This window comes from Haliaeetus leucocephalus, unplaced genomic scaffold (assembly GCF_000737465.1).
Source record: "Haliaeetus leucocephalus isolate CR32 unplaced genomic scaffold, Haliaeetus_leucocephalus-4.0 Scaffold159, whole genome shotgun sequence".
NCBI lineage: Eukaryota > Metazoa > Chordata > Aves > Accipitriformes > Accipitridae > Haliaeetus > Haliaeetus leucocephalus.
Window position 1 is genome coordinate 1,021,274 of NW_010972595.1, and position 25,835 is coordinate 1,047,108.

Below are 25,835 nucleotides of genomic sequence, written 5' to 3' on the forward strand. Positions count from 1 at the left end.
AGGATTCAAGTGCCCTGTATGTTCAAAATTTGTATCTTCCGATGAGATGGATTTACATCTTGTGATGTGTTTGACAAAACCAAGGATAACCTACAATGGTAAGAAAGAAATAAGCTGAAAATTATTTATTAATTTTAAACATTAGTGTGATAATAACTCTATTAAATACTCTAGTAACTAATTCAGTGGACTCAGAAATAGTGTCTGTTTTTTGCTTTTTTATTTTTTGAAAATAATTCCTAAGAACTTGGTCTTTTTTTATGCTAATATAATTTACACTGTTCACTTGTTCTACGAATATAAAATTATTCCTATTTCAGTGTATGTATTCTGGGTTTTTTTGGCCACAAGATCAGATATTGGTCAGTGTCTATTTAGTGCCCACTTGAGATATGTAGTTTAAACGTCCTCTCATCTAATGACATCAAGTAGTGAGGTAGGTCAATCAAGTCTCATTCCGGGGACATTATTAAGGACTGTTACTCGACGCACTGTGCATTTGCACCTTATTCAAGAAAATTACCCTTTCTTGAAGGAGCTAAAGAACTTTCTCTTTCTTCAGCTGATTGCGTATGTGATACTTCATAAGGACTGATAGATATTTATGTCTTACCTTCATTTTTTGTGGGTTTGGTGAGACTTTTGCCAATGTCAAGTGAATCACCTGTTGTAGCTCTATCTTTTTCCCCATACCACTAAGCTCTCCTTCTAGACAACCTTTGATGCATGGCAAACAGGACTTTTGCCACTGTTGGGATCAAACCTTTCTATCGCCGTGGCTTAGACTAACACTCAGTTCTATGGAAAGCACACCAAAAGGTTTCCGAGAACTAGGAATTAGAAGATGTTACTGAAATCCTAGTGCCTACTTTGGCAGAGCTGCCCTACCATCAGCAAATCTTACAGTGCCTCCTGAATGAGCTTATAGCACGCCGGTCACCAGATGTGGAATATGTGAGAGCAGACTGCAATTAGAAAGAAATTGTAGAGGAGAGGAAGTCGGATTCTTTTTGGAGGGGCAAAGCAAAAAGTTGAGAGTCAGTGGTTACAAGTAACATCAGGGAAAAATCTAATTCAATGTAAGGTAGAAATGCCGTGTAATGAGGGTGGTCAAACACAGTAGCAGGCACCTGAAGAGGTTGTGCAATCTCCATCCTTGGAGATGATCAGAAATTGACTGAATAAAGCCCTGAGCAACTTACTCTAACTTGGCCCTGCTTTGAGTGAGGGGCTGGATCAGAAGACCTCCAGAGGTCCCTTCCAACAGAAGTTAGTTATTATATAAATAACCTGCAGTGTTATGGGCTCCTTGACCCTCCTTGTACCCTTGCTGTTATGGTATCCTACACTGCTTGCTTTTTTTTTTTTTTTTAATTGGAACAAGTCTTAAAGGGTGGTAGGGCCCACCTTATTCTTTGTCTGGACAGCAATAATGCTTGGCCTTAATTGCAAAAATAAATTGAAATCATATACTTATAGTTGTGAAATCCATTTCAAAGCACAGCACTCAGGAAAAGTAAATTTTTTTTTTTTTTCTCCTGGTGTTGCCACATATATATTTTAGAAGGTTGACTTCATGGAACAGAGGGGGCTTTGTTTCTCTTTGTTTTGCCTTTTGTAAATTAGGACTAAGCATTTTCCAAGAAAAGTTGTTAGAATCTGCATGCTGAGGGATGTTGAACATCAGGGAGAAGCAGGCTAGTCACCCCATTCGGGGAGGGATAATGCACTTGGGATCAGTTAGGGTAGAGCAGGAGAAGGCAAGCTGGCAGAGAGCAAGTTCTAGCAGTAATCCAACAGATGGGATATCCACAAGTTACCAGCTGACTGACTGAAATCCTTTGCCCCTGCTGTTCCCTACATGTACATATGAGTGCACTCAGCTGACTAATTTCTTTCAAAGAAATGGCAATTACATAATGTAACCTCTCAGTATTGTTTGTGATGTTCATTTGCATCACAATAGTGCCATATTCAACTCCCCCCCCCGCACTGTTTCTTTCAGCTGGCATGCTGCTGGTTGGAGCTCCTTTGGGCCATCTTGTTACCTTTGCGCAGTCCGTTAAGTCAACAAACGTCCATATAAATGAGCAGAAGTAAAACCTGTGAGTGGCATCTGAAGCTACTCTCTGGATAATCTGCAACCCGACAAAAGCAGTTGTGGACAATGCAATATGAGTTATTACCAGCAACATGTAATTTCTCAATTTAGGAGTGTGTCTGCTGTATAGAGAGCCTCAGAAACTCATTCTAGGAAATGGTTATATAAGCTTGAAAGGACAAAACTACTAAATTATAGACTGGTTTGAGAGAGACACTTACTTCTAAGTGTGGTCTCATTCTCATAAACGCTTAATAGAACTGTGAATTGATCCTTGTAGCTCCAGTTGGTTAGCTCCTGGAGTCGTGGACTAAATCTTAAATTATAGCCTATAGCTGGTTATTTAAATTACTGCAGCACGAAGAAATTGAGAATATGGCTGCAGAGTTGTGCAGCACTCAGTTGTTACTTTGTGGTATGACTGTGATCCCTTTAATGAGGCTAATGAAAGAGAATTAACTAGCAGATTGGTAACTTAATGCTGCCATGATTACAGGCCCAGAATTGCATATGAATATGTATATGCATGCTTTTTTTTCTTGTATATTTTGCTGTTTGCCATGATGAGGACATCAGTGATGGATCTGCCTTTTTGTCATAAGTCATAAGAAGGGCATCTCAAGTTTTCCTTGAGAGAAGAAAACATGCTGATACCAACTTTTGAAACCTTCTTCCAAAATGGAAGGCATCTCTTTATGGTTTACTTTCTCATTGTTATCTTGGCCTTATGCTGTACATACTGAAATGGAGCCAAGTAGGCATCATTTGCTTGTGTTTGCCACTGGTGGTTTCCCAGTCCTATTACCACTAGCAGGGAAAATATTTTTTTTTTCCTTTTTTTTTTTTCCCCTTACCTTCTTTTCTCTCTGAATTTTGTGTTACAAGTCATTGAAGGGAGCCTTAGACTTTGTAGGTGGTGAGATATTTAAAAATTGAGCAGTTGGATTGACCTGTGCTTATGTCTAGTTCTGTTCTAGATGTGTTTCCTCATGATACTGTAAATGTATTAGTTGCTCTTTCTAAGAAACAACAGGGAGCAAATTGTATTTTGTCATTCTGAGAAGACAAACCTTTCTTTTTAAATGTGAGTCTGAGACATACAGTCTTCCCCAGAAAAATGCTACAGGACTGTTTAGCTGTGATTTGAAGTTTAAAAAAATTAATGAGTCCTCCCAGCCAATCTCTAATTGCTTTCTGAGCTACCTTTGTGCATTGCATTTGGCAGTAGGAAGGGTCAGTGAACGGCAAACTCTGGCAGCTGTCTGATTTACATGTGTTTTCTGAAAGAGAGTGGTCACAAATTTGTCCCAGTTCTATGCTGGAAGTTGTGCTGATTTTCATATAAATAAATCGGTACATTTTATTAGCCTTATTCTTTCAAAATCATGTGACTTGCCTGCAACAGAGATCTCATTGCTGACTCAATTTGGCATGTGAAAAGAGCTCTTTCTTTTTTCTGTGGAACTTTTTTCCAAGTATCTCTTAAACTACTTGTGGTGCTCACACATGAACCAATATCTAGGCATTTTGATACAAAAGCTGGTTAAATGAATGGAATTGTGCAAAAAACATTATGGTGTTTCAAGTTACTGTCTTAAATAGCTTTGCTTTTTTTAGCAATTAAAAACTGTCTTCATACTGTTACTTGCTGAGTTGCTGAGAAGCCAGAATAGGTCCCATGCATGGGTTAGCCACAGGTTGCTAAAAGCCAGTTTTATGAAGAAAGTGGGTTGCTTGCTAGTTGACAGATTTTTGTTTGTTTGTTTGTTTTGAAAACCACTGCTGAAATATTATATAGTCACACCTATTCCTTTGAGCTTCTCCAAAGTATAAAATGAGGCCCCTTGCACCATCTTGTTCAAGTTTGCCATGGTGAGTTATGCAGGGAGCCCACTTAGGGGCTACTCTGAAAAAGGTGTTGCTTACTAGGTAGCCCTGTGTTTTGCTCAGGCAGGGGCATTTAATTGAATAACAGTGCTTTGGAAGCAACTTGCCTTTAACTCCCTGCTGATGATTAGACCTATCTGGTGAAGTTTAGGTTTGGAATATAATTATTGTTCATTTTGTGTTGTTACAGTATTGATGCTTTTTTTCACTGGAATGTGTTCTATAAAAATTGAGAAGACACAGGAGAGACTTGTGTCTTTAGGGGCACTAGTTTTAGATACTTTGCAACAAATCCAAACAATTCCTCTTGAAGAAACCTTGCAGTTGGTTCTGAAGTAATTCTGTTTTTCATTTTAAAATTCCTTTGTTTCTCAGGACACTTTGTAAGACTTTATTATTATTATCATTATTATTATTCTTAAAGGGCCCCTCTGAGAGCAGGGACTAGCAGCCTGGCACCTGGCCAGATGGGGAAGCCAGTGACCCCGGAGAGCTGGAGAGAGCCAGTCAGCTCAGTAGACTGGTTGGCCGGCTTGGCGAGCCGGCCTGTCCTCTTTCAAAAGTTTTGATTGAATTAGCACATTCCTGTGGAATATTTTGGGTTTCATCAAGTCAGCACTTTGTGTTGGAACGCGGTTCTACTGGAAACTTTCTAAGCGGGTCTCCTCAAAGCTGCTTGCTCAGGGGTGGTGCTGCTTTGACATCAGTGCTGCTTTCACTCAGACCGCTCTGCATTTAATTCGGATACGGCAGTGAGTCTGATTATTGGCCAATATACTTACTGAGGTTCATTTTAAGGGGAAAAGTTTTTGCTAGTGTAATTTCAGAGAGGGAGAATGTTGAGACATCCAGTGTGTGAGCTGGCAGAGGTTTTTTTCTTTAGTAAAGGTAATGACTTTACAATTATTCTTTTTAAATTACAGTAAGTGAATTTTTTAGCCCTGTCACACCAAAAAAGAGCAGGGGTTCAAACATCACAGATAGCAGGGATTACATATATAATTTTATATTTAAAGTTTATCCCGCTCTGTTTTGAATGGAGGATTAGTATGTGGACTAGGTACATGTACTGGAAGGAAAACATGAGTGAAACTCGATGTGATCTTCCCGTCCGGCAATGTACTTTGTCTTCTGGGGTGTTCAAATGTAACACCATGCACAGCTAGCCAAATATTCCCGTGTCATCTAACCAAATTCAAAGTGACTTGGGCCACAGTAGTGCAGCTGATTGAGATTAGCAAAGATGCAAAGCAGAGTTTTGTCACAAGGATATAAATACGCTGTTTATTCTAAATCAGTTTGAAGTATTGGGTTAATTTTTTTTTCTTGTGAGGAAAGAGAAATGCTGGTACTGCCACATGCTGAGGCCTGCATGTGAGTGAGTGTCAGAATCCTGAGCTGGAATCTGTATAAGCAATAATCCTGCTAAAGGAGTTGTCAACATCTAAATGACAGCCCTAACATATTTATTCTGATCAAAAGTAGAGAAGATTGGTGTGAGTCACCTAAAGGACTAAAAAATGTTTTGGAAGCATTCTTTGTGAAAGGGACTGACCTAATTTTTTCTAACACAAGTTACAGGCTTTGTTGATTAGTGGCTGTTTCAACATCTTTGGGGCAAGCTATTTGTGCTGGAACTTACTCAGTTTATATTGCTCAGTAGAAGGGAAGAAAAATAGCACACCTTGACCTAACATTTGGACCACTGAAATACATGATTTTGGCAGTTCTGCCCACTGCAGTGACTTGATTTTCTTTGTCACTTCTGTGCACAAAAAAAGGGAAAGTATTTTACTCAGCAGGGTTGATGCCATCAACTGTTTTGACTGATGCACTCAAAACTTCAGTCTGGAATGAAAAGAATTGCTAACTTCAAGCTCACTTCTCTGCCACAGTTCCTGAGATCATACCCTAAAAGACCTTGCAAAAGGACATCTTGCCAGTCTGCCTGGAAAAGCTTAAGCCTTCCTCCTTGTTCTCATCCTTTAATAGGACTAGACGTTCAGCAAAGCAGTACAAAATAATACTAAGGCAAATCAGTTCTTTCATTCTACTTCATCCGAGGTATAAAATTCTCCACAGAATTTCTCAGTTCTTCCATTTTTGGAGTTTAACAAGATTCTTGGCTAAAAGTTTCTAGCTTCTTGCTCTGCCCTAGATGGTTCTGTGCTCTGTCTTGAGGGGTGCTGTGGAGGGAGAAGAGCATACTTTATAAGGTAGTTTAAGAGGACACATAAAGAGACACATAGTCTCTGCTTGCAGTTAAAATAGTGACATTTACTTGTTTTGATCTTTTGTACTCATGAACATCCTCCAGAGTATGTAGGAGGTTCATTCCGTTTCCCTGATGCTTTAAAACGGTTTTCTTCAGTAGTTCTTGAAAAGAATTAGAACTGTTAAACATCTGTTCAACTTTGAGATTTTGCTTAATGTAGTGATGGTAGAACATGACTATAGTAAACAAAATTTTAATCTCAGACATTTGCACAGCTGTTATTCTGTGAATTGGTAGAATAACAGCTCAGACTTTTTATAGCTTGTCTTGCGAATCATTGTTACAATTTTAAGGAGGGAAATTGTGTTTGAAGAACTTGATTAAAACGTATTGATTAGTTTGTACTTTCTCCCTTTGGGAATTGGTAACATTTGAACAAGGAGGAAGCTTTCACTGGTGTTCACCAGTGTAGGCCGTGGATAGCTACTTGTCCAAACCAGACTGCCAAGAAGAACAGTGGCAAACTCTAGCTCTTCTTCCCTTTTGTTCAGTGAAGCTGTATTTCCTACCAACCATCCCAAATCTCTTCTTCAGCAGTTTTTGGTACCTCACAAGAGCATCACTGCAAAAGCAGCCTGTTACAGTTCAGGTTTGTTGGAAGGGAGTTTTTTAATTTTAAAGAGTAAGGCTGACAAATGTCACTAAATAAAACCACACTCAAGTTCAATGTGTACCTACTTCCTAAAGGGGGGACACACCTGTTTCGGTGACCCTATTTCAGCCTCAGATCAGTGGATGAATTGGGTCAGTCTGTGATACTGTGGAGTTGCAGCGCTTCTGGAGGCTGCAGTCTCTTATCTTTCCTCCAAACCCAGAAACTGTCAACCGTTTGCTACAGAGTCAAAAAAGTAAGCTGTATATTTCTAATGGTGTAGCTGTGAAGAAAGCTCCTGAAGTGGGAACTTAGTGTAACTGAGAGGGAAGTGCTTCGAATGTCTGGAACAGCAGTTCCCAGAACTGCAGGCTGCCCCATTTATCTTGGTAAGATATAATCTTGGAGGTTTAGTGGTTGAGGTATCAATATTGCTTATTATTTTACTTTTCATGTAAAAGAAAGGGAGGCATAGGTTTTTAAAGAAGCTATGACAGCTCACTTTCATGGTTCAGGTTGGGGATGCTCAATAGATTATGCTGAATTTTCTTGCTGTAATGAAGTGAAGCCGACATACTTGGTTCCTGCACACACACAGCAGAGATCACACCCATTCAGATCTTAAACTTTTCTCTGATTTGTTGTGAATGCAGCTTACTCTTTTAATGAACATTTGGGGAGAAGAAGAATATTTGGTGGGTGCTCCTCTGCATACTTTGCCTTGAGCCAGGCTTAAGTCTGCTAGACTGAATTCCTGTGATGGAGCCATTGCAAATCACTCCTAGCCAAAATAGTTGCAATGTCACCTCATACTTAATTCAGTTCTTGAGAGTGGGACAACAATTTTTTTTCTCAGTACATTGGAATCACCTTTACATAAATGCATACATGTGCCATGGGAGTATTTTATATGCAGCACTGGATAAATACAGTAAGCTTTGGACAGCTATAGAACAAGCCTGCTTGTTTCTGGAAGAGATAGAGAAAATAGGGTCATTCATGTGCTGAATAGGTCAAGTTGTTTCTTTTCCTTATAAGCTACTCCTAACCTCGTTGTCTTCCTTTCGTACTGACAGCGCTGCTAAGGTCAAATGACAATTCTTGTCCTAGAAAATTACAGATAAATCTGTGAACCAGTGCAAAGAACATCTGCAGGTGACACGAGGAGCGATTCAGATCGGGTTAGAAGAGGACCCGATATATTGTGCTGTATGTCATTGTGTTTCTCTTATATAATGGCAGCGCAGTGCTGCATGCAGTAGAAAGCTAAGGGACAGTTTTGTTCGCTCGGTAGCAAATGCTCACTGTGCCGTGACTCCACATCATGTGATGCGGGCAGACAGGAGCTACCTTCCATGTCTTACACTTAATCAGTCTTTAGCTTTGAGAGGTCATTCGGAGGATGTCATAAATCGTGTCTGCAACTGCTGCAGTCTTGTGACTGCTGGGAATTTAGCTTCAGGGGAAATAATGTTCCTAGTTTTGTATGGTAATTCTGCAGTCTTTAAAGCTGATACCTCTAAAACCTTGAGATTTTACTCGTTTGTTAGCAGCAAACTGGCTTATGTTTTGTAGCTGCTCTGTGGAAATGAAACACTTGAAAATACACAGCTTTTCCTAATCTTAGAGAATAGGTTTCATTGGCTGGATTTTGAAATAAAACTACTTGAAATCTTTAGGTTTTTAAAAATAAATGCCATCTCGCTGAGATTGAGTGTTGTCTGTAGGAATTTCACGGTATTTCCTTCCCTCAATTCCTCACTGTTTTGCAGGAACTAGAACAGCTTATTTGCAGATCAGGATTTTTTTCTAAAGAAATACAGAAGAACAAGAGGCACTCCTTTTTGCTCAGAAACTGCCCCAAGGGCCGATCAATTGAAAGTATTGCCTGAAATGTCACTTGTGATTTATTTTTTTCTTCAGGTTAAAATCTTGCTTTAAAATCTGCTACTCTTTGATTACTTAAACAGTCTTGCACTTCTGAGTTGCAGACTCAACCCTTCAATGACAAAAGAAGTCAGTCCAGCTTTTACAGGGGGCTTCAGTGGTAGAACAAGCCTAGCTCTTCAGAAGCAAGCTGGATGAAAACACTGTTAATATGATAGAGTACTCTCACTTCTAAACTGGGGATTATTATCACTGCTTAGACAGGAGAAAAGATTACCAGTTTTTAGTATTTTTAACAAAAAACAGTGATTCTGGAACAGGCTGTAAATTGCCTATTGACAGGAATTACATAGATTATATACTGGCATAGGTAAAAAATACTAGACTTGCGTATTGTATCCTCCCTGGAGGAACCTCCTCGCTCCCTGAAGTTTGCATAACTTTGTCTCACGTGGCTACAGACTTGTTCAGCTGCAGAGACAACCCAAAGTTTTAACACACAGCTGAAACACGAAGAACTTCACTATAGCTAGTGCTAAACTATGTTAACGCTTATGAAACCTTGTTAAAGTTTAAAGTTTCCTCATAAAAACCTCAGATAACTTCCATTTTAACCCTGCACTAATAGCTATCTGTAATTTAACGCCTTATCAAATTTTCTTCATTTTGTCCATGTTTCTCATCCCCTCCTTTCTTGTGTGAAGTTTAATTTGATAGTCTTCATGTATAACAGTAGGTATTGGGTAGCCTTCATGTAGCTAAGCAATAATGTGGTATTCATTGATAATTTTTAGCCTGTAAATAATGTTTATTTGTTTGGATGAAGAGTTGGGGGGAGGAATTGTTTGGTTAACACTTTTGTCTTTTTTTTTTTTAATCCCCAGTTCCAAGGAAGTCTCTTTCAATCTATGCCTTTATTAGCTGAAATGCCTTATTGTCATGATGTTGTCCAATAGTTTTGCTAGCCTGTAGATTTAAAAAATGAGGAGAGAAATAAAACTTTAATATGGTTGTAGAAATATACTGCTAGATTATGTGCATAAAACTTTGAACAAATACTGGGGAATTGTCTTTGGGGACTTTCATTTTTTTTAAACACATCTCCTGTGTTATCTTTTTGTATTATTATTTGTGAATGGTCATGATTGCTGAATATTATTGAAATTATGTGGGTGTCTTTTACTTGACTTAATTGCTAGGATCTAGAAATTGATGCCATTTGCTTTAAAACTTAAAGGAAGGTTTATTGGTGGGGATTGTTTGGGTTTTTTTTTTCCCTCTTGAAATTAAAGACACATATACTCAGTATCTTACTGGGATAGTAAAAACCTGTAGATACCTGTTAGCGCCAGAAATACTCTATCTCTATGCTTGCTGGAACAAATTACAATACTGGATTATGGGTTAGCGTAGAGCAGAAAAATTGAGATACCATCAAATTGAGTCGGAGTTTTCAGAGTTGTCAGAACTTTTTGCATTCAGATATGTTTTGCATTCCATCTATATTGCAAGGATAATCGCATTTAAAATAGGAATAGCTTGTAAAAAGCAGTCTGTCTGCTGTGAGCAGAAAAGACAGACAAGTAAAAATGATGCAGTGATTTATATCTCTGTCCTGTGTATGCATGTTGATTTATATCTCTGTCCTGTGTATGCATGTTGACACCAGACACTCAGTTTAAACTTGGAGAAGGCTGACCTTGAGCCTGCTGGGAAAAGCACCCTGTAGGCCTAGCACCTGGCACTGGGGTTAATAAGCCAGACTTTATGCACACTGAGTTTTGGCACCAGTGTTTTCATTGTGTGTTGCTCAGTAATGCATCGTGTCTTCCCTAAGAATAGTATCTTAGTCAGACACACCTGTTTTCCTCCCCTCCTTCTGTTTCGAGCTTAGGCTTATAGATTCATCTTTCGTGCCATCTTCCTTAGTGCTCCCTATGCATTCATTTTGCATCAGATCAAACAAAACTCCTCTGCAAGCTTGCAAAGAAATGAGTCAGTTATTCGGCCAGTGTTAAAAGACTGGAAAAAAGACTTGGCAAAACTCATTGTGCTCAGGGCACCTGTAGGAAGCCTGGAATAGGAACTTGAAAAAGGGCAAAGTGAACAAAACACTGAAGCAAATCCTACATCCAACTTCAAAACAAATCACCATTAAAGTAACCCATGTTGCCCAGAGTAATAGGATAGCTAACTGCATCTGAGCTGCTTCTCTTCATTCCCTCTCTGCCTCTGCTCTTCAGGGTCACTATTGCCCTACCCTTTCCTTCCATGAAGGTTTCTAATGCACCTGCTTCACATACGTTGTGTTAGGTGAGAGTTCTCATAGATTTCATTAGGCCAGCATGTCCCCATCACACTCTCAATTTATTGCAGACCATTACTAGAATGAAACTTCTTAATTGAAAATTATTACAAAGCAATATCTCTGGCTTCTGACTATGGTTTCAGTGATGGTGAATGGTTGAAGCCTTGCCATTTGGAAAAACTGTGTTCTGCAATCTTTTTTGTCTCCTTTCATGTTGGGGATAAAATAAGCTTAGTCACTTCAAAAAGCTGCGAAAGCAAGAGGGATTTCCTAACCTCAGTAGGGATCCTTTTGTACAGTCACATCAAAATCCTGCACTTGCAAGATCTTTTCCAATTTAGGTCTTTCCTTCAGCTTGATCGGAGACAACCATCTTCTGTTGTACCTACTCTTCCACATTCATGCTCTCCTTTACTTTCCCAGTCTTTGTGAACACTGTTGGTGGTAACATCCACTGTTGATTTGGAAAAGTTGCTTATTTTAACAGACTTGCAGCATCATAGTTAAGTCTTCCTTCTGACTGTAAAGCAATTTGAAAAGAACTGTCTCTGCACAGTATATGAAAGGAATTCTTCACCTTCCTCCTGATACAGTGGTATCTTTTCCTCATTAAATCATTAACTCAAATTCCCAAGTAATTTAATACCAGAAGAAGCTTCTGTAGATAAATAAATACTCTTGGGGTTTTATGCCTGGTTAGTTGTGGTGGGTTTTTTTTTTTTGGGGGGGGGGGGGTTGGTTTTTTTTTTTTTACCTTTGGTAAAGAAGTCATCTGCTATGCAAGGCAAGCTGGACTTCAGGCCTCTCTCATTTTTCTTGAGTGTGCCCCTCTTGATGACGAGACTTAATATCTGCTCGTTGCTCAGGGGGAAACTGTATGGTTCAGCCGCCTTTGGACTGGATCTCTGGATTGCAATCCCAAGTTCTCAACAGGCCTAAATTGATTTTTCATCTATCATTGCAGTTTCTTAGTGCTGGTACAGATTGGCAGGTACGTATAAGTAGCCCTTAAATATTTTGCTTTGTTTTACTCCTCAAAGATAAGAAGTATTGTTTAGCAGAGAATAAAAATGATAAAAGAGCTGCATGTGTGGATCCCATGCTGGTATTCTTCTTTCTTGCCTGCTTCTGTAAGTTTCCTTCATCACAGCTATCTCCAGCTCCCTGTAAGAAACAATTCTCTCTAACTGCAGTGGACTCTATCAGCAATAGGTGCTGGTTGCCCCTGGCCATTTACTCAACCACTCCTTCTTTTGTAGCATATTTGTGGTGTAAGATCCTCTTTGATGGTAAACTCAGCCTTGAGAAGTATAAATCATTCTTACCCATGGAACCAAGGGGAGGTATTCCCCAAGTGATAGTTCCTTACACTGTTTCCTAAGGAGTCTTATTTTGCTGCTGTTTTGTTTCTTGTGGGTTTGCCCCCTTGCATGCTACTTTTGATTTAACTCCTGACATTCAAGATTAATACCTGATAACCTGAAAGGTCATGTAATATTGATTAAAACCCAAGAAAACAGCCTAAAGGCAGCTTCCTTGTTTCATGCGCTGCAATAAGCAGCTTTTGTTTCAGATGGTATGTGCTGGGGTATACCATTCATGATGTGGTTTTACGGTGGGGTGCTAGTCTGGTGCTGCTGCATTCAAGGCTTCTTCACCCAGTTGCCTCCTGATGAGACAATATTTAGAAGTATTTTCATCTCCCAGGAACTGTGTTTCTGAAGGAAGGGGAGAAGCCTTGGGACAAACACAGCATGCTAAGGAAGACTATTCAAGAACAAGTTACCCCTTGGGTCATTCAAAACACAAATATACATCAGTTCAATTGGAATGATTAGTACAGGATGGGTAAGGCTGGCACGAAGTCTCTTTACATTATGTTTGGAGGACAAGACTGTTTATTTGTGGTTCATTTGTGAACAGGTGCAGCTCTTTGGCCTGTATTTAGACTAAAATTTGACAGTTTAAGGACATGGTACTTACAGATGTGGTGAATGGAACTTATCTTTAGAAGTCTGTGCAACAGGAGAAAGTTGTTTAGCTATCTTGAGGTGATTTAACGTTCAAGGGCATCTCAAACTGCAAGCAGACTGATTAAACAAGTTGGAAAGACTGTAGCCTAAGCAGAAGTTTCAGAGTTAATCAGATAATTGTCTCTGTATCGAGAGCAAATCTTGAATCACTGTGGAAACGCATAGTCACTCTGGCAATAAATCTCAAGACAGCAGCACAAGATGTTTCATGTCCAATTGGGTTGATAAAATTTATCTTGTATGAGTACATATTTCACCCCAATGCTGTCTACCAGAAGTATAAATACAGACTGAGAAAGTTGGTACACTGATCACTATAGCATACGAGTGGCTATGGATATTGTTGCTCAGAAGTGAAGAGCTTTATTTCTGAGGTTACTTAGCCTTTTTTTCAAAGCCTAGCTCTTCCCTGGGAGTCCTGGGATGCAAACTTGACTTTGTCTATAAGCAAGGTGTCTTAATTGGTCATTGTATGAAAGCTGTGTTACTTAAACTTGGGATTTAATTTTTTTTTTTTTTTTTTTTGCAGAACTGTAGCTTGTATTAACACCATGTATCTTAAAGTTGCAGATAGATGTCCATTGTGGCTACTGAAGCAGACCTCTTTACAAAAGAACTGTTTCCCTCAGTGCACAAATCCCTCTCTCCTCTGCATTGTTTAGTTTACCTAATTAGAACGGTATCCAGGTAGCCAGGACTATACAGGCTTTTATACTCATCCTGCTCCCTAAAATGTATTTGTATCACTACTATTTCAGTTTTTACCTTTATTCAACAAAAAGCGAGTATTTTTTCTCTACCATACACCTGATCATTATCTATCTGAACAGGAAGCTTCTAGCTATTTCTCAGAATTAGCTTCTGAAAGCTGAGAATGTCCCACAAAAATCTAAATCCAGTTCTTCAAATGTTGGGTTAGCTGAGAAACAATGAAACTTCTGCAGCCCAGTGTTGCGATACAAGTATTGCCACTTAGGCCTTATTCTGCCAGTATTTTTCCTGTGCGACTTTCACTTTGTTTTGTGAGCTCCCTCTCCTTTACCTTTGTGTTTTAAGAGGAGGGAGCACCAAAGACTGTAGGTAATGTTTGTGCAGGAAGTCTTTCATGATGGGTATCTGTTTGTATATAGATATCTCAGTCTTGGACCAACACTGAGCAAGGTGAGAGGGAAGGGGAAAACAAGGATACTGCTTGGACTTTGAATAGGAAATTGTAACAGGCTGCTGTGTTGTGTTGCAAGGGGTGAAGAGTGAGATGCCAAACACCACCGCCCCCAATTCATCAAATGCTTTGTCATTATTTGAGGAAGCGTCACATTTGTTGTAGCTGGTTAGTTTGCTTTAGAGAGGTTATGTTTTTATGTATTGTGGTGGGAAAGGTGTTTTTAGATTGCTTAAGTTCTAGGTATTACCACGCAAGTCGTGCAATGGTGTTTGGGGTTATTGTGCCTGTCGGAAGTGTGCGAAAAGTTGTGACATGTGCTTGTTTGATTAGCATACAGATATTAGTTTTTTTCAGCAGTATAAAAGGGACTTTGGATTGAAGTTAGTCAGGAGAGCTGAATTCTGAATATTCAGATGCTCAACTTTCTTGTATTGTGAATCCTGAAAACCACTTAGCTGTGGTTCAGGTAAAAACACTAGATGTTAAAAATCTTCCCTTTTGCATCTGATCTAGAGGAGGTTGCTTGTATTAGAGCAATAAGATATGTTTCCGGTCAGAAACCCACTGCTTCTTCAGAAGGTATGTTCCTCACTGAGGGCAGTGCAATTTTAGCTTCTGGCTGTGAAGGCGAAGTCTTCATAGGTGAACCAAGCTAATGGCTTTAGCTCTGCCTTGCTCAATCTGCTGATAGACCCTGTAGGTTGGAAAGCTCCGAGTGGCAAAATAAGCATCTTCTGCAGTGACAACTGAATGATCTTCCTCCTGATATTGAGGCCTCTGAGCACTAACGAATCAGTTCTCTTTCAGTGTATTTCTGCCTCAATTTCTGAGCAGCCGCGGAGGGCTGAACTGGTCATCAAAGAATGATCCCTAGCTGCAGCATGCTGAATCAAGGATGTTCCTTTTGTGGCAGCCAGAATACTGAAAAACAGGTGGAATGCCAAAGAAACTGCTTGCTCTCCTAGTGCTTAGGATGGAGTAGGAGAGAAAGGTTTTGCTTGCAGCCAGCACCAGGTTGCAGAGACAGTTACTGAGCTACATGAGAGAAGCACACCCTGCATAATGGTCCCTTTTTCTTCCATTCCAATATCTACTTCTCCCAAGGATATTAACCCCAAATAAGAAGGCTGTCCATATTACTTGTATCAGATAGTGGCTAATAATGTTAATCTCTTCCTCCTTTCTCCAATGCCTGCATTGCAACAGTAAATGAAATGAGATGATGGGGGTTAGGAGGAGTGGTAGAAAAAGTAGATCTAGAGAGAATGGTATTTTGGGAAAAATGGGTGTGAAGAAGACAAAAGCATAGTAGGAAATAGTTGGAAAGGAATGGAGAGGGAGAAAAACAGATGCGGCCAAAACTGGAAAGATTTAGTAAATCAAGTCAGTAACATTTGATAAGAGTATGTTGATCACATACGCACATACTTGCTGCTACTGAATAAGTTACCTGTGGAACATGCAGGTCCTTCTTGTCTACTTGTTTTTGTAACAGTGTAAGGAAAAACTTTGGATCGTCCCAGAAGGTGATACCAGTAAAAGTATAGAATAAATTCTGCAAAGTGGATGAATTCATGCGATACATGTGTGTATTGGCTTTGCGTGGCAAGGTTTTGGTAGCGGGGGGGGGTTACAGGGGTGGCTTCTGTAAGAAGCGGCTGGAAGCTTCCCCTATGTCCGACAGAGCCAATACCAGCCGGCTCTACGACGGACCCGCCACTGGCCAAGGCCGAGCCAATCAGTGATAGTGGTAACGCCTCTGTGATAACAATTTTAGGAAGGGAAAAAAAGTTGAGACAGACAGAAATGGCAGCCGGAGAGAGGAGTGAGAACATGTAAGAGAAACAGCCCTGCAGACACCCAGGTCAGTGAAGAAGGAGGGGGAGGAGATGCTCCAGGCGCCGGAGCAGAGATTCCCCTGCAGCCCCTGGTGAAGACCATGGTGAGGCAGGCTGTCCCCCTGCAGCCCATGGAGGGCCACGGGGGAGCAGATATCCACCTGCAGCCCATGGAAGACCCCATGCCAGAGCAGGTGGGTGCCTGCAGGAGGCTGCGACCCTGTGGGAAGCCTGTGCTGGAGCAGGCTTCTGGCAGGACCTGTGGCCCCGTGGAGAGAGGAGACCACGCTGGAGCAGGTTTTCTGGCAGGACTCGTGACCCCATGGGGGACCCATGCTGGAGCAGTGTGCTCCTGAAGGACTGCATGCCATGGAAGGGACCCATGCTGGAGCAGTTCGTGAAGAACTGCAGCCTGTGGGAAGGACCCACGTTGGAGAAGTTCATGGAGCAGGGGAAGAGTGTGATGAGTCCTGCCCCTGAGGATGATGAAGCGGCAGAAAATAATGTGTGATGAACTGACTGTAAACCCCATTCCACATCTCCCTGCGCCGCTGGGGGGGGGGGTTGGTAGAGAATCTGGGAGTGAAGTTGTGCCTGGGAAGAAGGGAGGGGTGGAGGGAAGGTGTTCTGAGATTTGGTTTTATTTCTCATTACCCTCCTCTGGTTGATTTTTAATAAATTGAGTTAATTTTCCCCAAGCTGAGTCTGTTTTGCCTGTGATGGTAATTGGTGAGTGATCTCTCCTGTCCTTATCTTGACCCACCAGCCCTTTGTTATATTTTTTTCTCCCCTGTCCAGCTGAGGAGGGGGAGTGATGGAATGGCTTTGGTGGGCACCTGGCATCCAGCCAGGGTCAACCCACCACAGTGTGAAGAAATATGTTGGCTTCTAGATGTCTAGAGCTTGTTGTACTCCATTTAAAAACAAAAACACTCTCTAGTACTTAACTGAGAGAATTTTTAGTAATCAGCAACAAAAATTAATGAATGTGTAACAGATATATAGTAATATGTACTATTTAATGAAGTTTCACCAGTATTTTTTAACCTCTTATGGCTCTTGTTTTACCAATTTTAGTGCTGATAAGATACTGTTCAGAAGGTATGTTCTGATTAAGTTTCAGTCATATTCCTGAAAGGGTGCACTTTTGTGGTGTCCTTCACTGTTAAGCTGGCTGCAGTGGCAGCTTCCACAGACACTTAAGCTTTCAAGTTTTAGACGAAATATAGATATTTTGAAAAATTGTCATGTGGATTAGATCAAAGGTCTTTCTAACTTGGTGTTCTGTTTCCAGTGAATGCCTAAAGAGAAATAAAATGCTCCAGCTATAAAGTGATATCTTCCCAAAATACTATTGCCGTCTCTGTGATTTGTGACTTGGGTTTTCCTGAGCCTAGGGCTACATCTACCTGTGTTTTAAACAGAAAAACAAAAAGCAGTAGCACAGATTTTAATGACTTAATTGATAAGGTATGTATTGCATGTGCTTCTGCAATCTTCAGTTTAAAGACAGGCTGTTTCATCACAGGTGTTGCCTATGATTTTAACCATGGCTGAGTTGGTGGCTTTGATAGTTGTTGGATATATTTTTCAAAAGTTCTAGAAGAAGTTTTAAATTGGTAAAGTATGTGCAAAATTGCCAGGATGATTGTATTTTAATTCAGTACTACCTATTTTGCTATAAATGCAGGAGCGGAGTAGAATTTATTAGTTAAGAAAAAAGCAGAATTTTAGGAGGAAAAATTACTGACAACCAAGTTAAAACAGTAGTAGGATTAACCAGGGATAGAGGAGGAAGAAGTATGTGAGCAGACACAGGAAGGAAATACTATGCTCTTTTGGCAGATTTCATCTTTGACACCAGTCTTTGGCTAGTGAGTACTTGTTCAAATGGCTGGGAAAGTGGAGGAGTGTTTACCTCCTATTTGGTGCAAGACAGATGGATGTGGGGGTGTGGTGAGTGTTTGTGTATGCACCCACGTGTGGGCGAAATGGAAAAATGTGGCCTCTGCTTATTTCCTCTTCCCACTTTCATTTAGGTAGTACACTCATATAAATGTTTTAATCATAACATTGATGAAATCTCAAACTGTTCTTTTTTTTTTAAGAGAAAAGAGAAAAATAAGAATAATAATATGTATCTGCTGAATCACTCCACTGCAGGAAAATATGAAAACAAAAAAATTGTTTGGACTGCAGTGGTTCTGTGCAAAATGATTTACACATTTTTCCGTAACACATACATTTCAAAGTCAGTGTTAAATGGCCCTTAAACTGACTTCCATCTGGTATAAGCCAGTGTTGGTACAGGAGAGTGCTGTATGAAACGAGTAGAGAACAAATTCTGACCGGATCCAGGTCTAACAGGTTTTTTCACTCCTTTTTCTTTATCTGGGATTGATGGTGCAAATCACCTAAAATGGTCAAAAGGGAGTGTTGTGGTTTAAGCCCAGCACGAAGCTGGTTGCTCACTCCTCCCCACCACCCTGGCCCTGGTGGGATGGGGAGGAGAAAATATAAAGAAAAGCTCGTGGGTCAAGACAAGGATAGGGAGGGATCACTCACCACTTATGGTCACAGGCAAAAGACAGGCTCAACTTGGATAAAAAAACAAAATCAATTTAATTTACTACCACTCAAATCAAAACAAGGATAGTGAGAAATAAACCCAAATCTTAAAACACCTTCCCCCACCCCTCCCTCATTCCCAGCTCAACTCTGCTCCCGGTTTTCTCTACCTCCTCCCCCCCAGCAGTGCAGGGTGGTGGGGAATGGGGGTTGGGGTCAGTTCATCACACACCTTGTCTCTGCTGCTCCTTCCTCCTCAGGGGGAGGACTCCTCACTCTTCCCCTGCTCCAGCGTGGGGACCCTCCCATGGGAGACAGTCCTCCATGAACTTCTCTAGTGTGAGCCCTTCCCACAGGCTGCAATCCTTTACGAACTGCTCCAGTGTGGGTCCCTCCCATGGGCTGCCGTCCTTCAGGCACAGACTGCTCCAGTGTGGGCTTTCCCGCGGAGTCACGGCCATCTTTGGGGGCACCCCCCTGCGCTGGTGTGGGGTCCTCCCCGGGCTGCAGGTGGGCATCTGCTCCCCCACTCCCCTCCACAGGCTGGGGGGGACAGCCTGCCGTCTCACCACGGGCTGCAGGGGCATCCCCTCCTCCTCCCCTCCTTCTTTCACTGCCCTTGCTGTCTGCACAGGGGTTTCTCACATCCCACTCCCCTCTATGCTGCAGGTTTCCCTTCTTAAATATTTTATCCCAGAGGTGCTACCACCATCACTGATGGGCTCAGCCTGGGCCAGGGGGGGTCTGACTTGGAGCCGGGGAAGCTTCTAGCAGCTTCTCACAGGAGCCACCCCTTCAGCCCTCCCATGCTCCCAAAACCCTGCCACACAAACCCAAAACAGGAGTCAGACCGAAAGTGTCATAGGTCCAAGAAGGATTTGGTTTTGCTGTTGTTGCTCTACATGTGTAATCAATTATGAGCATAATTACATAGGTTTGGAGTCTGTTAACATGCAGTGCCAAATTGCACATGGGCATTTATAGCAGTTGGGTATTTTGTACTAATTCCTTCAGTATTTATGTTTTTCTCTTGCACAAGAGCTTGGTAGGATTCGGAAGGTTAACATAAGAAGTAGGGAATGCCAAGTCCTCGTCATTTCGGAGGAAGAGGAGCACTGAAATCTGCTAACAAACTCTCTTCTGCAGGGGTGGCAGAACTCCACGGTGTTTCTGAGGCCCCGTCCATGCCAGCTGTCGTCAGTGTTCACACCAGCTCCCTCTGGCATGACTAGGCAAAGCCTGATGTGTTCCCGGTGGCTCAGCCTGGGGTGAAGCCAGGGAGGGTGGCAAGCTGTTTGCCTGGGACTTGTGCAGTAGGGCTGGTATTGGCAATAGGGAGACTAATGGTAGTTGGGGAGAGTATGGGAGTACTGGAGGGAAGAAGAGGAGTCTCAGACACTTATGCCAGGGCTGGTGGGAGATACAAATGTTTAAATTGGCATCTTGCCCTAATGTTAGCCAAAAGGTGCAGAACCTTGTTAAATTGCTCAGTGGGAGTTCAGACCCAGGCGTTGTTCAGTCTTGGGAGTGAACAATAAGCTAGATGTACAAGAGGGAATGATGAGAAAGCAGTTCACAGGAATGTTTTCTTTTATAAATTTTATTTTTATTGGACGGCATTTTAATTTTTGTCACAAAAGCTTGACTAAATGCTTCCCTCTTGAGAGTGCTGAGGGAGGGAGGCTGGGGTTTAATTCACTGGAGGTATCTTAGTGCCATTTTGTTTTGGGTACCAGCTGCTGATCTGATAGAGTGACTTCATGGAAAAAATGACTTTTATTAAGCATGCTCTGTGTATATGATACATGCTTGAATTTCTAATGGCGCTTCTTCCTGCAACCTAACTGTGGGAAGAGCGTAGATCTGCTCATAGGACTTTTGGCAAAGTACTTGTGCAAAGACATGGTCTGGGAGGGTAGTATCTTTTTATTAAAAAAGCCAAAACAAACGCAAACCAACAACCTCAAGGAAGAATTTATCCTTAGCACCCTCTTCTGGGCAAGTTCTTAGTGTCAGGATTTTGTAATGACAGATAAGAAGAGTTCTTAAGATCTTTTGTATTGTTTAAATTGCTTTGTCTCTTAGGTACCTCTGATGTTCTTGGAAGTTTACAGCTTCTGATAGAACAACAGAAACAATTTTTTAATACAATGCCTACCAATAAAGTTACTGTGTGTAAAATACATTTTTTTTATTTTCTTCATTGTGGTAGATATATATTGGTGTTTTTCTTTAAAAAATATTTTTCTTTGTAACAGTTCACGTCATGTTAGATATTCTTCACATAGCCTTATGAAGATGCTACACACGTGACATTACAGTATTTTTAGCATAACCAATGAATATAGCAGAGACTGAAATAAGCACTGTTTTAGAAACCCAAGCACCTGCAAGACAGCTTGCTGTCATTCTAAGCGAAACAAGGTAGACCTAATTTAATTTCACTTTTTGGTGCCATGAGAGCTTTTTTAGTTGTCTCCTTGTCATTTTCTGTGTGTTTGGAATGCCATAGTGATGAGTATTGGAGCCACTGGAGAGAAGAGCATAGAGCTGGTGGTTTCTCAGTCAAACCTGGGAACTGTATCCTCCATAAACAGTCCCTTTAGGCTCCTTTTGGTTAAAAAGGGGAAGCTTTTCTCACGAAACTGTGGAAATTTGAACATGCGGACTTTACTTAGCCAAGCGTGCACCTTTCTGATCTGCCAGAGTTTGCCACCTTCATTGCTACATGGTCCCTTGTTGGGAATGCTCTGTGCACTGTGTGAGGTCACATCGAACTGGGACTTTTAACCTACTTGTGGCAAATGGGGCCTTACATGATCTCCTGTTTTGCTTTGTGCTAGGACTGAATTCTGCATCCCACATTCTGGCTAAGAGAAGTATCCAAGAGAGAAGGTTTTTATTAAAAATAATGTATTTCCCCAGAAACTTCTGTGTGAAAGCCACCTCTTGTGCATTCCTAGTAACATTACTTTGTCCTCCTTTGTTATGGGACTTGGTAATGCTGCAGAAAATTCAGTATCTCCAGGAATTTAGGGAGAGTTAGAGCTATACAGTGCTGATCTTTCCCTGATGGAAAACTCCCACTCCTATTGATAACAGTTGCATACTTTACACTTAGGAAAAGGTGGATGGGATGTGGTAGAACATGCTGACATGGTGAGAAGAGGGAGGTTGAAGGTGTGAAATATGAGTACTGGCAAGGCTGGTAAAAGAAAGCCAGATGTATAGAAGAGAGATGAGTAGGAGAGTAGAAAAAGCAAATAATAGGCTAAGTGTTTAGAAGTTAAGAAGATCTTTACCTAGTTAATTACCTGCAGTGTTATGTCCAGAGAAATGTTATGTTCAGGCTTGAACCTAACCTACATAGTGAAAACCGAGCACAGGGAAGAAGGTACAGCTAGGAAAAACCCACCCAGCATGAATCCTCAAAGCCCCGGAGGCATTACGTACCATCTGTATGAAGAACCCAACTTCTCCAATCTTAGCTCTTGGGGTCATCAGCACAGTGTGTGTCTGCTGTGGCTGCGTGGTTCAGAGTGCAGGTTTCTGAGGTCAGATCAGAGCAGCCTGTGTGGTGGAGTATGGTTCAGCTGGGAGAGTATAAACTCCAAAGGGATACTAGCTGTTGATTATGGCTACCCCTCTTCTCCACATGGGTGTCTTCCTACAGGACTTCATTTTGAGCTACAGCAGTGTTGTTCAGGCAAGAAACTGAATCATAACCATATTTTAATTTGAGCTGCCAAGAGGTCTCTCATCAGGAATCTTCAGTCAGCTGGTGCGTGACTGATCCTCACCTTGACAGGGCTTTCTGCAGGACAAGCAGTATCTTCTGTAGCTGTCCTTGATGTTCTGAATAAAGAACATTTTTCTTGTAGTAGCCTGCTTTTTAACCATTTAACCTTGTGCTCTTTCTTCAGAGGATGTGCTGAGTAAAGATGCTGGGGAGTGTGCAATATGCCTGGAAGAGCTGCAGCAAGGAGATACTATAGCACGGCTGCCTTGCCTCTGCATATATCATAAAGGGCAAGTATTCCTTAGGATGCATAAAATTCCAGACGGTTGCATTTATTGGGTAACTCCTCTAAGGGCTGCTTAAAGGAGCACTAAAACTTAGTTGCTTTTTACATTTAAAAAACAAACAAACAACAAAGAAACAACGGCAGCAACCCTAAAGATGTTTTTAAAATGGTATCTTTCTGCATCTCCACCAATGTATTTGAAGTCAGTTTTCCCTACTGTAGTCTTCTCATGCTTGCATGAAAAGCCCACAGGAAAAATAAGGCAAAATCACCTGTATGGGGAAGGAGTGCACATCATGGCTAGGGAGCTTAGGTTGTGCGTACTGTAAGTTTTGTCAAATACTAATAGACTTGGCGGGGAGAGGGGAGAACACTTTTTAAACCTGTTTCATATTTGTTTTCACAAGTGTCTGTAACTACAGGACGTAAAATGTCAGTGAATGATATAAGCAAGATGATAGCGTTAGTAGTGAAGTAACCTGTGTATAAAAGCCGGATAGTAACTTGTAAAATGCTTGCTTAGAAAATTTTAACACTTCAGAAATATAGTTTTTCAAGTGTTTGATATCCAAACATTACTGTGGTTTGGGGTTATTAAATTTTCCAATGATGTGTGTGTATACATATATTTCTTTGTATAATATAAAATCCTACTAGTCATTGAAATTATGAGAAACCAATTTATATTCATATCTTACTGCTAAATGTTACTGAGATACTCAATTGTTTTAATTTTTGTCTTGCATCCAACAGCTGCATAGATGAATGGTTTGAAGTAAATAGATCTTGCCCTGAGCATCCATCAGATTAAGACGAGATTCATGGTTTTAGGTAATATTTATTTTTAGACATGCACATTTCAATAATAAATATCTTGATTATCTGAAATAATTCTTTATGCTATTTTTGAATTTGTGAATTTGCTACTGTGTCTCAGAACTGCAGTATTAATTAATAAATATTGACGTATATTGCAATATGTAAAACGTTTCTGCATCCTTAAATGGCATGGTCCAAAATGATGTATTCCAGTTTTGGTACTGGAAAGTGGCAAGTCAGTGCCAATAAAGCTTTAGCATTAACTTTTAAAGGGTATTTTTTTCCATGGAAATGAAACAAAATTAAAATAATACAGTTGTGTAATTTTGGATTATTCCATGAGTACTGGCATTTATTTCTGACGGAAAGCTTTTGGAATCATAAGAAAAAGTTGAAACTAGGTATTTTCAAACTCACTTGCATGTTAATGCATTCCAGAATGCTTAAAATATATAAATAAATAAATAAGCACGTTTCTATCCATCCCGTCTCACAGAGGTTCACATTTTTCCAGCTTGTGTTTTGTGTTAATGATTGTAGATCTGCAGTCAGTGTCAACGGTTTAAAGGATAGGTTTATTCTTTTAGTTGACTAGTTCGAAAACTTTATCTTGCATTAAACTGCTACCCTTAAGCATTGCAAAACATACCAACAGTCATCATAATTCTTAGAGAAATGGAGATACCTGAAATTCTGGCTGGTAGCTGAGGATTTGGTTTTGTTGTTCTGATGGAAATTAAAAAAAAACAAAAACAAAACAAACAAACAAAACACCTGAAGACTTCATGATTGCATTTATTTGCTCATTTGTTTCATCTTGCTTCATGAGTCTCCATTGCAGGTCACATTGCAGTGCTATGGTTGTTGCAGGGGTAGCAGAGAAAACCTGAAGGAAGGTATCCTGCTACAGGGATAATTGTTTTAACCTCAGGGCAGTGTTAGCCAAAATTAATAAACAAACACATTTCCTATATTGCCCCCAACAACTGAACTGTGGAAGAAGCCAGCATGCTGTTTATGAACACATTTGTCTCTGTACATGCTCATGGATGTCTAACCTCATGTTAAATTCTGCTTCCTTTTTTTCACAGCAGAGATGGTAATAACTGGGGGCTTAGGGAAAAGGGGAAGGAAAACATGGTGGTTGTGCTCATGCTGTTTGAGTGTGTTATATACTGAAATAGCTGAAATGATGTTACTTTGTCTTCTGCTTTGTCAACAGCTGCTTCCACTGATCAGAAAACAGGAGATGTAAGGTTCCCTTGCTGAACACAGCGTGCCTGGCTTGAGACTTATAGTTCTTTGTGGCTGAGAAAGACAAAGATGGACAGTGACATGGAAAAAGCATTGCAGACACCGGTTACTTGCCAGTAGTGCTCGGTATACCAAACACTCATGCAAAGAACACACAGGGATTTTGAAAATGCTGCACAATCTGTAACAATCGACTCCCCACAAACATTACTGACACTATTTTGTATTGAAGGCCAAAGTTCTAATTTCAGCTTAACTTCTGGTTCTGTGAAGAAGCAGGTTATTGGACATGTTTCCTACTGCCTCGAGTAGAAGTGGAGATGTTCGATACGTGCTATCTGAGACCCGTGCAGGAGGATGGCCCCGGTTTTGAGTGGGAACGTTTTCACCTTCTTGTTGGCTGAAGAAGAGTAAAATGGCAAACTAAACATAATCTAACAGTGTGACCTTAATTTACTGAATTCACACCCTGTTCTACGTTCTTCACTTTTTTCAAGAACAGAAAACATAAACTTCTCTGCATAGGAATATTATATTTCAAAATTTTGTAACTAAACCTTTGTCACAATGCAGTCCAAAGAGTAAAACCAAGACAGGTAACTAATTTATATTGATCAAGCTATAGGGATTGTTGAAATCTGCACATTGTGTTGCTATTTAAGTAACTAAAACTTCTCTTTTACTGCTTGTGAGTAAAAACAACAAAAAAAAATGCAGCAAAGCAAAATCTTACAGCTATGCAACTTTTTTTTAAATAGGAAAAAAAAGAAGAATTACCAATTTTAAGTGCTGCCAGTTAAGGTAATTTGTTTAACGGGTATTTTTTTAAAAATGTTTCAGGTAATTATTTTATTCTACTACTCTCATCTCCAGGCTGCCTCCTGAGGTATAAATGAATAACTGCAAATGTGGGCACAGCAAGAGGTTTTTATAGGCGTGGGTGAGATAACATTGAGGTGGGATTTGTGTTTAATTTTTAAAATGCGCAAGTTTTTGTTTCCTTGTTTGAATGTTTTTTTGATGGCAGGATCTGTAGTACTTTGCATCTAAATCCTTGGTCTCTTCATATGCAGACCAGCATTT

General features: G+C 40.5%; 1 long non-coding RNA gene across 1 annotated transcript; it reads left to right on the forward strand.

The window, feature by feature from the left end:
- LOC104828612 lies at positions 1 to 25,835 on the forward strand. Its single transcript, XR_774035.1, has 4 exons — positions 1 to 98; positions 22,578 to 22,683; positions 23,433 to 23,510; positions 24,721 to 25,835. It is a non-coding gene; the product is annotated as an uncharacterized LOC104828612 (long non-coding RNA).